Source organism: Pinus tabuliformis, chromosome 6 (assembly GCF_031772625.1).
Source record: "Pinus tabuliformis cultivar Carrire ecotype Pingquan chromosome 6, CPIR1, whole genome shotgun sequence".
Classification (NCBI taxonomy): domain Eukaryota; kingdom Viridiplantae; phylum Streptophyta; class Pinopsida; order Pinales; family Pinaceae; genus Pinus; species Pinus tabuliformis.
This window is the reverse complement of record NC_142292.1, coordinates 1,340,457,223-1,340,471,221: the sequence shown is the minus strand read 5'-3', so window position 1 is coordinate 1,340,471,221 and position 13,999 is coordinate 1,340,457,223. Positions and strand designations below refer to the sequence as shown.

Below are 13,999 nucleotides of genomic sequence, written 5' to 3'. Positions count from 1 at the left end.
TCAAGATTAGTGTGCAAGACGATTTAATGTATCATGTAGATGCATGGGAACATGGAGCATCTACATGCAATCTGGTACAAGCCAAACTTGTGAATGTTCACATATACCTGCTGGTCTTCGAGGTCTACCGCAAATTTTCCTGCAAATGAATCATTAACATCTTTCCATTTCAGCTTGATCTCCTTGTCCACAGTCAGCTTGGTATCTTCATAGATCGGTAGACTTGTAGACACTTGCTCAATTGGTGCTCCAATTGCACATTCGTTAGTGTCCTTTGATCCTGCTCTCTTAGAGGCCATTGATCCTGAACTGCTAAGAGGCAGACAAACAGCTGCTAGAACTAGAGACAAAGCAATATGCATGGAAAGAAACTTTTCAGCGAAAACCAAAGAAAACTTGAGGAAAGACATACAACATACCTGGGGATTGACTAGCAAAGATTGCACAATTTCTTCTAGGAGGCTAGCTGACTGATTGTCAGAACTACGCAAAAGGTAGTATGGGTTGTCTGGGGAGGCTGACTAACTACTGGAATTGTGCAATGCGTAATCCAAGCTGGCTGTTGACTGTTGGAATTGCGCAATGCACAATTTCTGCTCGTAATGGTTGCAAGCTCAGTGACTGCATTACACAATTTTCTGGGCCAGTAGTCACTGTTCCTCAGAATTATGCAAGGCAAGCCTGGAGGATAGTTACTGGGAAGAAAGGCATGTTTCGTAAGGGGAAGACAGAGTATTCCTTCTTAGGATTGCGCAATGTTGTCTTGGTGAGGGAGAGTTCTGGCCAAAGTTGCCCAAACCCGCCGATGGGAACCTGAAAGCAAATGTGATTGTGAATGCATGGCGATACTCAGTGTCAACAGGAGTGAATGATCATGCATGCAACAGTGAATGAAAGATTCAAAAAATGGAACAACATGCATGTGGGTGAAGCAAGTCGCCGAATGAGTGACCATTCATGAAAAACAGTTTCATGCATGTGACAACATTGAGATGTTAACACAAACTGAAATGGTTCTAGTAAAAGATAATATGCATGTAAACGATAGCAAGTGTTCATAGAAATCAATGAAACAACACTCACACAAGCGAAAACACAGAAAACAACAGAAATACTGCAAAAGACACGTTAAGACCACTTACCCGTGAATAGTTCAGCTGGATGTGTCGAAAAGTCCTAGATGTGCTGTGGGATGTTATAGCTCCGAGATTGATGGGAAGAAATGAGCTATGATGCATCGAATAAATAAGTTTGAAGCTCATGACGTGTATGCCACAAATCTAGAAAAAAACAACACTTAAAGGAAAGATTCTAAAACGATCTTTGCATGTATCCTCCAGCTACTAAAAATAGCTCCCTACAATCTAGGGATGCTTTTTGTGTGTTGCTTTTTCTATTCCAGGAAAAAACAGCCCATGCATGCAAGTCAAGTTTTCTTGGTCCTGTGTGGAATGGGTCAACCCGATGGCAAATGCAACAACCTGCTTGCCTGAGGGAGTAATTATGATATATAAACTTAATTAATAACATTAATAGTTAGCTAAATTCATTGGTAATAAGAATTATGATTGTATATGTGACAAAATCACATATACTCTACTAGGAGCATAAAATTAATGTAGGATTTTCTTTTTGTCCTTTTTAAATGACATTGATGTATTTCTTTGAGGAAAAGTGTAAATATGCATATGTTGCTTGAAAGAAGGTATGGTGTTTTTTTCCCTAAAAAATCAGGGTAGGTGCACATGAAGGAACCACACCCCTTGCCAAAACTAATTTGAGCCTAACTCCAAGGGCGTCAAAGAGAATTGAACTGATGTTTGGCAATAATGAGGTTACATCATAGTAATGACCAAAAAGAACACTCGAATCAGACAAAGAATTGAACCAATGACTTAACATCTAGGAATGTCTTAACAACGTACCTACTCACCATCTATAAAAACCCCATGGACAAAAAAAAAATATAGTATTATATATATAAAACATGTCAAAGAAAAATATACATGAGAAGGTATATATATATATATATATATATATATATAAAACATGTCAAACAAACATAAACATGGGAAGGCATTTTTGCCAAAAGAGTATTAGAGATAAGTAACAACCCAATAATATTAAAACAATTACCACTCAAAAATAAAGTAAAAGGCTATCCTCTTCACCCACATTTGTGATAGAAAAGGTGTAAATATAAAGTGAAAATTATAACATAAAATTCATATTTATGATTACTTTTCCTTTAGTTCAAATATGCAATAATATTAACTTGGGTAAGTACAAAAAAATTAATTAACAAGGGCAGCTGTGAGGCAGCGAGTCCCTGCATGAAGTTAAGAACAGGGAGCTGGGCAGATAGCGCAGTGGAGAGACGGTTGCAACTTCAAGCAAGCAATATTTCAATAGTTCCAAGTCTATTGAGCCATAAATAAATTGGAGCAATACTTCGATACAAAAGTCCAAATATGAGTTGCGAATAGTTACAACAACATTTTCCAGTTGCAGGATCAGATCAATCTCTGTTTTTAGCGAGAACAAAATGAACTATAGAGAGATGACTGATCCCTGATCAATGCATGGAGATCCCCCTCCTAGATAGGAGGTCCACTTGAGAGTTTTGTTCCTTGAAGATGTGGCAGAAAGAAATCGGATTGAATCATTCTTTATAGCTTGGATTTGCAAGAGCCAGTGGGATAGTGAGGGGACAGTTTCACTGCAAAGAAAAACAAGAGAGTTTTGTGTAAGATTCAAATTCACATGTTATTAAAATAATTGAAAATTTGCAGTTCAGGCATGCAGATACTTATCAATCTTTCACTTGGATCATTATCTTCTTGGCTTGCTTATATCTTGCTTTGTGTATGGGCATATTGCCTGTTTTGTGTATATTCAACAATAGAAATTGCTTCCTGGTGGATTTCATCGTGATTTTTCTGTTTGTAGGCACAACTTTGATTATTCATTGCCCTTTGGTTCATTATTTTATATGTAGAGTAATTTCTGGAGATTTCGCTACATGTACGCAGTCTGCCACTGGAATTAGGCTTGAGAATGATGGAGGCTTTACCAGATCAGGTGGTGTGGGAAGTACTATATCGAATTAAAGAAACACCAGACAGAAACACTGCAGCCCTTCTGTGCAAACGTTTCTATCAAATCGAGAAAGACCAGAGGGAATATTTAAGGGTGGGGTGCGGTTTAAGCCCAGCAAATGAAGCCTTATCCGCACTCTGTATGCGGTTCCCTAACTTAGTGAGAGTGGAGATAGGGTATTCTGGATGGATGTCAAAGATAGGCAAGCAGTTGGATAATGAAGGGCTTAGAATTCTATCACAGCATTGCCCTAACCTCACTGATCTCACTCTTAGCTTTTGCACATTTATTACAGATGGAGGTCTGGGGTATCTATGTTCGAGATTTGAGTCTTGTTAATTGCCTCATCAGCCCAGGTAGAGGACTTGCTTGTGTGCTTAGGAAATGTCAAGCTTTGCAAAATCTTCATCTTGATATGTGTGTTGGGGTAAGAGATAATGATTTGATAAGCCTTGCCCAGCAATGCCCCAAGCTGAAAACCTTGTCATTACGAGTTCCTTCAGATTTCTCCATTCCTATCCTAATGAGCAATCCACTGCGGTTGACAGATGAGAGCTTGAAGGCCATTGCTCAGAATTGCTTGAATTGGAATCAGTTTCAATATCATTCTCTGATGGAGACTTGCCTTCCTCATCTTCCTTCAGTCTTGCTGGCATAATTTCATTGGGTTTTAGTTCTTGACCATGTTTATTCATTCAATGACAGTGGCATGGAGGCTCTTTGTGCAGCTCACTTTCTAGAGATCCTTGAACTTATACAATGCCAGGAGGTCACTGATGAAGGGCTGCAACTGGTTAAGCACTTTCCATCCTTGACTGTCATGCGACTTTGTAGGTGCTTGGGTTTGACAGATATTGGACTCAAGCCTCTAGTAGCTTCTCATAAATTGCAATAGTTAAAGGTGGAAGATTGCCCTCAAATCTCAGAGAAAGGCACTCAAGGTGATGCAAAGGTTGTCTCCTACAAGCAAGATCTCTCATGGATGTACTGATGGATGGTTGACCTTCATTTTCTGAATCGTAGAATGGTCCATCCATGGATATCATTTGAAGAGATCAGTGCTTATTAACAGGCATTTTATCAATTAGAAGGACAACTTTTATGAAAGCAGGGTAATTCTAGGTGTAGTGCTATATGAATTATGAACAAATCCTCTATCTCAAATTTGCTTCCTGACAGAATATGCTTGGAGTGGCCTTTCGCATATATGTACATGCAAGACTGTCTAGTGGGTTTTGGCCTCTCTGTAAGCTTCCAACAAGTTCAGAGTTCGAACATCGAAACTAGACTTAACAAATTATGAATCAATTAAGCGAGCATGCAATTAATGATGCAATGGAAGGTGAGCTTGGAACTTACAAAGCTTTGCTAAAGTCCATATGGTCATTTTCTGCCCACACTGTGCAAGCAACCAAATAACAGATGCCAACTGCCAAAAAGTTTCCTTCTAAGGTTTAAGATGCAGAAAAGAAAACCCAAGAACTGGAGAACCGGAGATCTGTTTATCAAATAATGTACCTTCATAGTGGTAGTTGGATCGCCTGAAAAGAGTTCTCGGAGCTTGGCAAGCAATCCATTGACAAATGAAAGCACCAATCTAATGATAGAAAGTGCATAGGCCTCACTAATTGCTTCATAATTTACAAGGCTGCAGTCTTTAAAGCCTTGGAATAAGACACAAGGCATATGTGAACAAACAAATAACAGATTATCATACCAAGCCATTGAAACAAGTGGTTGAAAAAGTAAAAAATCCAAAAGAACATCTATGCATAACAATATAAAGTTGCTTCAGCCATGTGATGTAAGTTTGTTGTCTTTTCCCTTTAGAAAGGTTGGACTATGTGCTAGGAATTCAATTATGAAAACAGCACAAGGCATATAGGCACAAGCAGATTACAAATTATCATACTAATCAATTGAAAAAATATCTTGGAAAAGTACGAATCCCACAGAGCATCTTCAACCATATGCCATATGCGTTAATAAGGTACAAGACACATGACCACAAACAGATTTTCTATTACCATACCAAGCAATTGAATAGGTTGAAAAAGTACAAATCCAAAAGACCATTTATGTTCAACCATATGCTGGTTGAGCCCTGTGACGTGAGCTGTTTGTTTGTGTCTCTGCCCTTAGATTGGGGAAGTTTTAGAACTTCACTGCTAAGCTTTAAATAGATATTTTTGAGCAAATTTTTATGTAATTTTTTACTCCATTAAATAGTTCTATTGTCTCTTAACATTGTAATCCTATTGCTAGTAATATGGGAACTTGGAAGGTCAATATGTGGAGAAAGTCCCCTGATATGGAGGGCATAGAGAAAGAAACTGTACCAGAGTCTCCAGAGACTTCTTGTATGTCTCTCCTGTGACGGATGCCACAACACTGATGTTACTTTTTGTCATGTAGAAATTCAGCAAACTATGGAACCTTCTCTTATTTAAGAATTCAAATAGCATTTTTCATGCTCACCTTCCAAATTAGGAAAACGGGTTTGCCTTCTCTGCCTACCAATTTCTGGAGTATTTTTCTTCTCAAACCCTGCATTCAAAATAGCCAACATACAAACCACCGAGTTTTCATCAAATTCTCCTAACAAATCCGTCTCGTTTTTAAAAATCACGGAGATAGATAGAGAGTGACAGGACCTTCAGCTGCTGTGCAATAAGAATCGCTGGATACAGCCTGCACTGCTCCAATCTGCCATTAAAGTCACTTTCAGCTCTCTGGTAAGAACAGAGCATATAGATACAGAACTTTTAAAGAAGAAGTGCTGGCTTTAATTAGGACTCACCCCTGCAGCTTTCACGAAACTCTTAGTTACACGATTCAGCAGAGGATGACCCAAATCGAAAAGGGATTGCCCGTCAAATTTCTTGAGATCATTCAGAAGACAAGTTATTATATTTAAACATAAATTGAAGTTCATTAAAATTATTAGTAAAGTGAATATGCCGGTTAGAAAAATGAATACGACAGGCTGCCAAATGTTGCATGCACAAAGAAACATGGCCACATGTTAGCAACGTAAAGTGTCTTCTCGTACAGAAGACCAACTAAACAGCAAGAACCAACTGCTGCACAGAAGACCAACTAAACAGCAAGAACCAACTGCTGCAAGCTGTGGTTTTGTGGACCGAGAATTTGTCACAAGAGACATAAATCCCTCTTCAGTTGCTAGAAAAACATTCCATATCACCGCCAAAAGTATCGCTGTAGCTACCAGAGAAAGGAATTTCCACGACCCGAATACACGTTCATTCAGAAACTCTCTTTCAGCAATCTAACATCTTCTTCGCTGTCGATCATCCCGTTTATGAAATCGGTGTATCGTGTGAAAACCAGCGCACCCGGAGCTGCAGAAGATTCAAATGCCACCAGATTTCTCAAGATTACCTCCGTGTTGGCATCCAACCTTACTTTGGGGAGGTAAATCGTGGCAGTATTCTCATCAAATTGTATTGTGGTGAGGTCGCCGTCCGTAGCAACGAATTTGACTCCCGCAGAGGATAAAGCGGCCACGGATGGAATAGCTAGTTCATCTCGTGTGGGCGGTATGATCTTTTCGGTGGATTCTTGGCCCTCCCCCTTTTCGGCTCCCTCTGCATCCTCCTCCTCAGATTTCATCTCATCTTGATCGACAAAAAGAGACAAGGGTTTCTTCAGAGCACTCAGAGCAGGTAGATTCCCAATAATAGAAAGAAGATGTAAGGGCAACTTCATCAGAAATCGCAGAGGCCTCCCGTTCCCCCCATTCAGCAACTTCATCAGCAATCGCAGAGGCCTCAAGCGCTTACCTTGCCTCCGGAGGAGTTGCTTCCTACCGGCTTTGGTTTGCAAGGTATGATCTGTCTCTTCCGCCTCTCGCGACTCATGACGGTCGATTATGGCCGGCATCTCCCGGTATCTTGAATCAAGTCGAGAAGACCCATTCGAATTCAGAGAGAGGGCTTTGACAGGCGAGTTTCAGATGAATAGACCGGGACGGACGCTCACGCTAGGCTTACCAGGCCATACGAACCCATTTCCAGACATACCGGGCATTTCATAGCGGCGTGATCCTGTGTATAGAGAAGACCCATTCGAACTCAGAGCGAGGGCTTTGACAGGCCAGTCTGAGATTAAATTTGAGTCCCTGTGTTTGGTTTTCCCCTGTAGGGTTCTTAACAGAACGTGCGATGAAGGCTAACAGCTGTTGAACCATGGTGCATCATGGCATGCACCAGCTGCCAATGTAGAACATTGTAACAGGGAACACCGAGCTTTACTAAACCGCATACCCGGGCAGAAGTAATGCTAACATTAAAACCAGACACCAGTGACGGTTAGCGAAAATATGCACCGGGCTTATTGCTTTAAGCTATGGTCGAGCCTCTTCCGCCTCGGGAAGAGGCCAAATAAGATGGCGAAGTTCAGCTGCGAATGAAACTTAGCATAAGCGACTAAAAAAGCATTTCGAAACTTTAGCATAACAACCGAAACAGCCGAATAACCCCTTCGAATTAATGCTATCTCTGGAACGATCGATTACTATAGTCCCTGCCGGATGCCAGATGGCAGGGACTAATAAGGTTTAATCATGATACTTATCTCTTAGGTCCCATCCGCTTACCTATCTTATTTTTACTTTCAATTTCGATATAATTGTTCATATTTTTACTTTGAAATTAGATACAACGGTTCATAGAAAAATTTAAATAGAAATAATTTAATTATTTCTTTCACTATATATCTTTATTACGTTTGTCCTTGATATTTTCTGCACCTTCAAACTCATATTTATAATATTAAATAAATATTTAAAAATTCCATTTTAAGGATAAACTATTTAATCCCCCAACTAGTCCCCGCAAAAATGTCAACCATGGCGCTCTGGTGCTCTTAACGGTGGCCACGCCAGATCATTTGGGAAGGGCAAATGTAGAATTTTCCTTAGCGAAAAAAGTTTTAGTTTCCTGATTTGGAAAAACTATTTACAGAGAAGTACACCGAGGATGCATTTATAAAAGATGTGTTTTCAAAACAGGATGACAGATGCATTTTATCAACGAGAAGCTACGGGAAAAAGTGCAATTTTTCCCATTTTTATAAAACATAAAAATATTAATTTATGCATAATTATAAAAATTTTACAAATTAATTTTCAGATTTGTGATATTAAACTTTTACAAATTAATTTTCTATATGGAGTAGTCTTCTACTATGCTATACCACACTTCTTACGGAATTCTTCAAATTCCTTATTGCAAAACTCTCCACCATTATCTATCCTCAGCACCTTTATCTTCTTCTCTGTCTGGTTTTCTACCAGAGTCTTAAATTCTTTAAACCTGTCAAAAACTTTAGATTTCTTCTTAAGGAAATATATCCATGTATTCCTTGAGAAGTCATGTATAAATGATACATAGTACACAGACTTACCCAGTGATGGAACCTTCACAGCTCCAAACACATCATTGTGCAGAAGCTCTAATATCTGTTTCACCCTCTTACCACCAGAGGGGAAACTCACCTGATTCTGCTTCCCATATACACAATTTTCACAAAAATCAAAATACAGAGAGCTATTACTCATACCTTCTACCATACCTTTACCATGAAGTATTTGAAGGCCCTTCTCTCTAATATGTCCAAGCCTTTGATGCCACAGCATGGTCTTCTCTCCTGAGACCACTAGATTTTCTACTCCACTTTTAGGAATCACAGAACTGTTGCACCCATCAATAACTGTGCTACCTTGTAGCTTGTACATAGTTCCAATCCAAACTCCTTGCATCAGTACCAGTGCTCCTAAAACCATCTTGCAAGTATCCTTCTCAAACACTGTTTTTACACCTACATCATCCAACTTGCTTACATAAATCAGATTTCTGGCCAATCCAGTAATATGCAGAACAACCAGAAGTGTTCTAACCCTTCCACCTTGCAACTTCAACTTTACTTTTCTGTGACCAACTATTTTAGCCTTTCTATCATCCCATAAGAAGAAATCACCACCATCATATTTCTCATACTCGCATAACCAGACTCTATGGCGAGTGAAGTGAAACGATGCACCTGAGTCAATCAACCATGCCTCATGATCTACATGTGTACTTGAAGAAGCCAAGTACACATCCCCACCTTCATCTGAGGTGGTTTTCACCTTTGTAGAAGGAGCATCATCAGATCCCTTTCCTTTATCAGAAGCTTTAGATTTATAGTCCCTTTTGTAGTGCCCTTCCTGTCTGCATTTCCAACGCACCACCTTTACAGGTTTTCTGGATATTTAGATCTCCCTCTAGATATAGATCTCCCACTTGATGACTTATTTTTGTTTCTATTATGGGACCCTCCTTGTACAGACAAGGCATCACCATTCTAGCTCTCCATATTTTTCCGTCTCATCTCCTCTGCCAGCAAGGATGAGACTATTTCATCAAACTGCAATGTAGTTGCATTGCTACCTATTGCAATAACCAGACTATCCCATGAATCTGGTAGGGAACACAACAAACTGATGCACTTATCTTCATCTGAAATTTTAATATCAACATACGCTAACTGACTTACCATAATATTAAATGCATTCAGATGCTCTGTCACCGAGTCTCCATCTTTCATTCTTAGGTTATACAGCTTTTTCCGCAGGAACAGATTATTCACCGGAGACTTAGATTGGTACAAAGTCCCTAAATTGTCCCACAAAGCCTTCATTGTAGCTTCCCCTGATACATTCAACAATGTTGAATCTGAGACACACAATCGTATTGTGCTTTTTGCCTTCCTATCCAACTTCTTCCATTCTTCATTGGATACTCCTGTTGGTTTAGTACCCGGATCTACTGCGATCCACTGATCTTTATCCACCAACAGATCCTCCATCTTGAGTTTCCACAACTCAAACCTTTGAGTATTAAATTTCTCGATCTCTATCTTTCCACTGCTCGCCATATTCTTTCACCACCAAAATCAATCTCACAGATCTCCCACTGAACAGGGTCTACCACAGGCCTGAGTGAAACCCATCAGCAACAAAGGCGTCCCCTTGAAGCCAAAACAACTCTGATACCCAATGTAGGTTTTAACCCTGTACAGAAATTACCTGCATACGAATTCTAAAACCATAGAAAATAAACAATATGAGAGCATAATACATAAAACAAATATACACATATATTTCCCCTAGATCCCAAAACTAGAACTACCAGCTTGATATTTCATTATTTTCCTTTCAATGTTATAATACATATCTATCCATGCTGAAGCATCCAATACCATGGATCGAAAATCATCATGTCCAAAACCATGGACCAAAAACCATCGCGTCCAAAAAACATGTGCGAAAATCATGCACAAAACCATAGGAGGGTCTGCCCAACCTAACATAGGTTCCAAAACCAAAATTTTCCCGGGTGTTGCCCCAGACCCCATAGAGTGGGGTTACCTTCACCCCTTAAAACCCCTATTACCACCCCGCTACACAATCAGTGCAACGAAGGGGGGGCTCCGCCTCCCTTCTAACCCCCTGGTTAACTATGTGGGCTAGTCGTGGAAAGAATATAACACAACCAACAATTATCTCCATCTTGGAGACCAAGTTAACTTCTTCCAAGTCAACATTACATGCATGTTTAAAGCAATCAACCCTTCAAGTTAATTACGCATACATGTTCAAATACAAGGAAAACATCAACATCCTTGTGTTCATACAAATCATGCTTATGCATGCATTTCATCCTTCAACTTTCACTTAAGCACACTTTACTTTCGAAGCTGAAATGACATATAATGTTGCAGCAACAAAGTGAGTCTCCTACTCAACCTTTTTCCATTCACCATCTTGGTAGAAACCTAAAACTTGCATCTCATCAACAAAGAAATCCAAATAGATGCATCAATAGACATGCAACCTTAATTGGAAAAGAACTCTAACCATTTCTTGCTAATCCAATTCAAAGGTTTTTCATTTGTCTGCACATCAGCATCAACATGTGAATCATTCTGAAGCACATCATCCATGGAAATTTCATTTCCATTTCTGTCATTTTCTCTTTCCACTTTCTTCAACTTTTGAGGAAGCATTGTTGGATTTAGAGTCCAACACCTTTTAGCAAGATGCCCTTGCTTATGGCAATCAGTGCAACAAATGTTCATCCTTTTGACAACATGATTTGCCTTGTCCAATGGACCTTTGGCTCTTTGCTTCTTTTCCTTCAAAAATTTCCTATGTGTGGCCATTCTCTTTCAACATCTAGAAACATGATGGTTATCCAATCCACAAAATGAACATGAAATTCTTTTCCCATGCTTCTGTGGAAATTTACCATTCTTTGCAAAATCAAAAGGAATATGATTAGAACCAAATTTATACCTACCTCTTTCACCTTTATTGCCTTCATGAGGAAGTGAAGAAAATGAAGAAGTGGCTCCCTTTCGAACATCATCAATCTCTTCAAGGTTGTTAGAGTTTCCACAACTCTCTGGTTCAAGTGTGTGCTTCTAAACACCTGCATCCTGCAAGTGATGTTTCAAGCTATTGCATTCCTCCTGAACACAATCTTCACACTCTACAATGCAACCCCTTCTTGGAGTTGTTTCAATGGCCTCCATGGCAGCTTTGAAACTCTCTCCATAAGATTGTCCATAGCGAAGACCCGAATACTTAGGCCTTTCCTCAACCATTATTGGTTCAACAATGCCTTTTGCATGCTTTCCCAAGCCCTTTCCTTCATAGCCCATCTTGGACATTAGCTTGGAACCTATGCCTCTAGTATGTTTTTCAAAAGAACCAATATAAGCATTCTTAGAAGAATTTGAATACAAACTGGAATGGTTTACCTCTTCTTCAAGCTGATACTTGACCAAGGCTTCTTTTGCAACAAAGATCTGTGAATCCAACTCATGCATTCTGTTTAGGTTCATATTTGCAATATGAAGTTACCTCTCCATTTCCTGTAGTTTTTCAGCAAGCAATTGCTTCTCTTCCTTCATGGAATTCAACTTCTCTATAAGTATGTTGCTCTTCCATCCATCCTCATACATTTCTCTCACCTTGTCTATCATGATGAACAAGTCTTGCTTCATGTCTTCATCAAAGAGTCTTGTGATGCAAGAGGAATTCAAGGATACACTTGTAGAAGTTGTCATTATGCCAATGAACAAAAGAACTTCAAACAAGATTAATAAAGAGCTTATTTAAGAAACCTTTTGCAACAAACATTTTGTGCTTTAAGGACTGCTTTGATGTCCTTTGGGATAGAAGAATGCCTTCATCCCTTCTTCCTATTTGTCCTTCCTGAACTGAGCTATCAGTAGCTTTCCCTTTACCTCTATAAACTCAAAAAATAGTCAGTCTACAAAACAAGCATACAATCAGCCTCTTGTTGTTCAAACACCTTTTAGAAAAGCAGTCTTGGCCTTGTCAATCAAGCATTCTGATATAACCTTCTTTGAAGGTGGGGTTAATCAAACTTAAGCTTTGATACCACCTTGATTTGAAAATAGGCCACTTAGGCTTCTTGTCTAACTTACAAGAACCTCTCCCACTTCCAAAGCTTTAAATATTCCCAAGTCTTATTGATTAACCAATGCAGAATTAAATGTGCGCTTGACAATATAGGTGTATGATGATATTTATTTCAAACTATTTGTGTACTTTAAAATCTGGTGTTTATGCTGATATAACACATCCATATAACAATAACTAATGCAACAATAAAATAGACACATGATCAACAATATTAATTTGGATTTCACCCAAAACTCTTGGGTTACGTCTCCTTGAGCTCTAGTCAACTCAACTAGGCTCTCTGGGATTATCATAAAGTCCTTTTACAAGCTCTCTGGCTCAATTCCATTTGTTTTACACAGAAAAAATTGGTTTAGACACCATTTATCCCCCACTCTTGAAGCTTTCGGCTTTCTAGCTCTCGGCTCTGGCTCTGGCTCCTGGCTTTGGCTCTTGGCTCTGCCTTTGGCTTCTTTGGCTCTTTCTTCTTCATCTCTCAGCAATGTACAACTCTCTGGATTTTAAATTGACCTCCAAGTGACTCCCTTGGCTACTTTGTGCATTCGCTTTTGCTCCCTCGGCCTCTTTTTGCTTCTACCTTTTTGCTTTCTAAACGGCTGCACTCAATTGAGCTCTTTCAGACCTCTGCGTTACCTGCTTATGCTCAGTTTCAACAAAAACCCAAAAAACCCCTTCTGTCTCTGATATTCATGGCTTTTAAGCCAACTGGCGTTGTTCGTTCATTTCCTCTTCTTGGGCTTTCTAGCTCCCAGCCTCTGTCTGCTCGAATCCCCTTTTGAGCATTAGAAATCATGGCATAACGTCTCCAGGGAAGGTGACCACCTGTTCTGCAATGGAAGGGACCATCGGGCCTTTGAAATCCCCAAAATTAGCATTCCCAGCTTACATAGGAAAATACACTAAACATGGGAAAAATCCGCAAAAGCTCTGTTTATCGAACTTCAAATATTCATAAATCCACACTATTTCCCTATCGGGTCCACCTTGGATCACAATCGCATATCAAAAATGCCCATGTTTCATGGTTTCCCTTTGTATTTTAACAATACATTAAAACATTGAAAAGTCCCGTAAGATGGCTTTAGATAGACTTGAAATATTATATATTAGCATTTACAAACCCTTTCGGGTCCGGTCGCATCGCATCGACGCATATATATGTGGCCTGCTCTATCGCATGACTCTGACGTGATATTGTGATGCGATTGATCGCAATCGCAAATCGCATGGACCCGGCGTTCTATGCATATGGCATCGGCGATTACAATCAACCGATATCGGTGATCGCGATATCACTCACTACGGGGTCCCGCCTCAAGCCCCATGGCATGGCCACCGCCGATGCCGATCCGCTGATATCAGCGATTGACATATCGCTTGGCC

The 13,999-nt window shown here is 39.6% G+C and overlaps 1 pseudogene; it reads left to right on the top strand.

The window, feature by feature from the left end:
• The first annotated feature begins 3,394 nt into the window (after positions 1–3,394).
• On the top strand, positions 3,395–4,090 carry LOC149263550 (F-box/LRR-repeat protein 14 pseudogene; annotated as a pseudogene).
• The last annotated feature ends 9,909 nt before the right edge of the window (positions 4,091–13,999 follow it).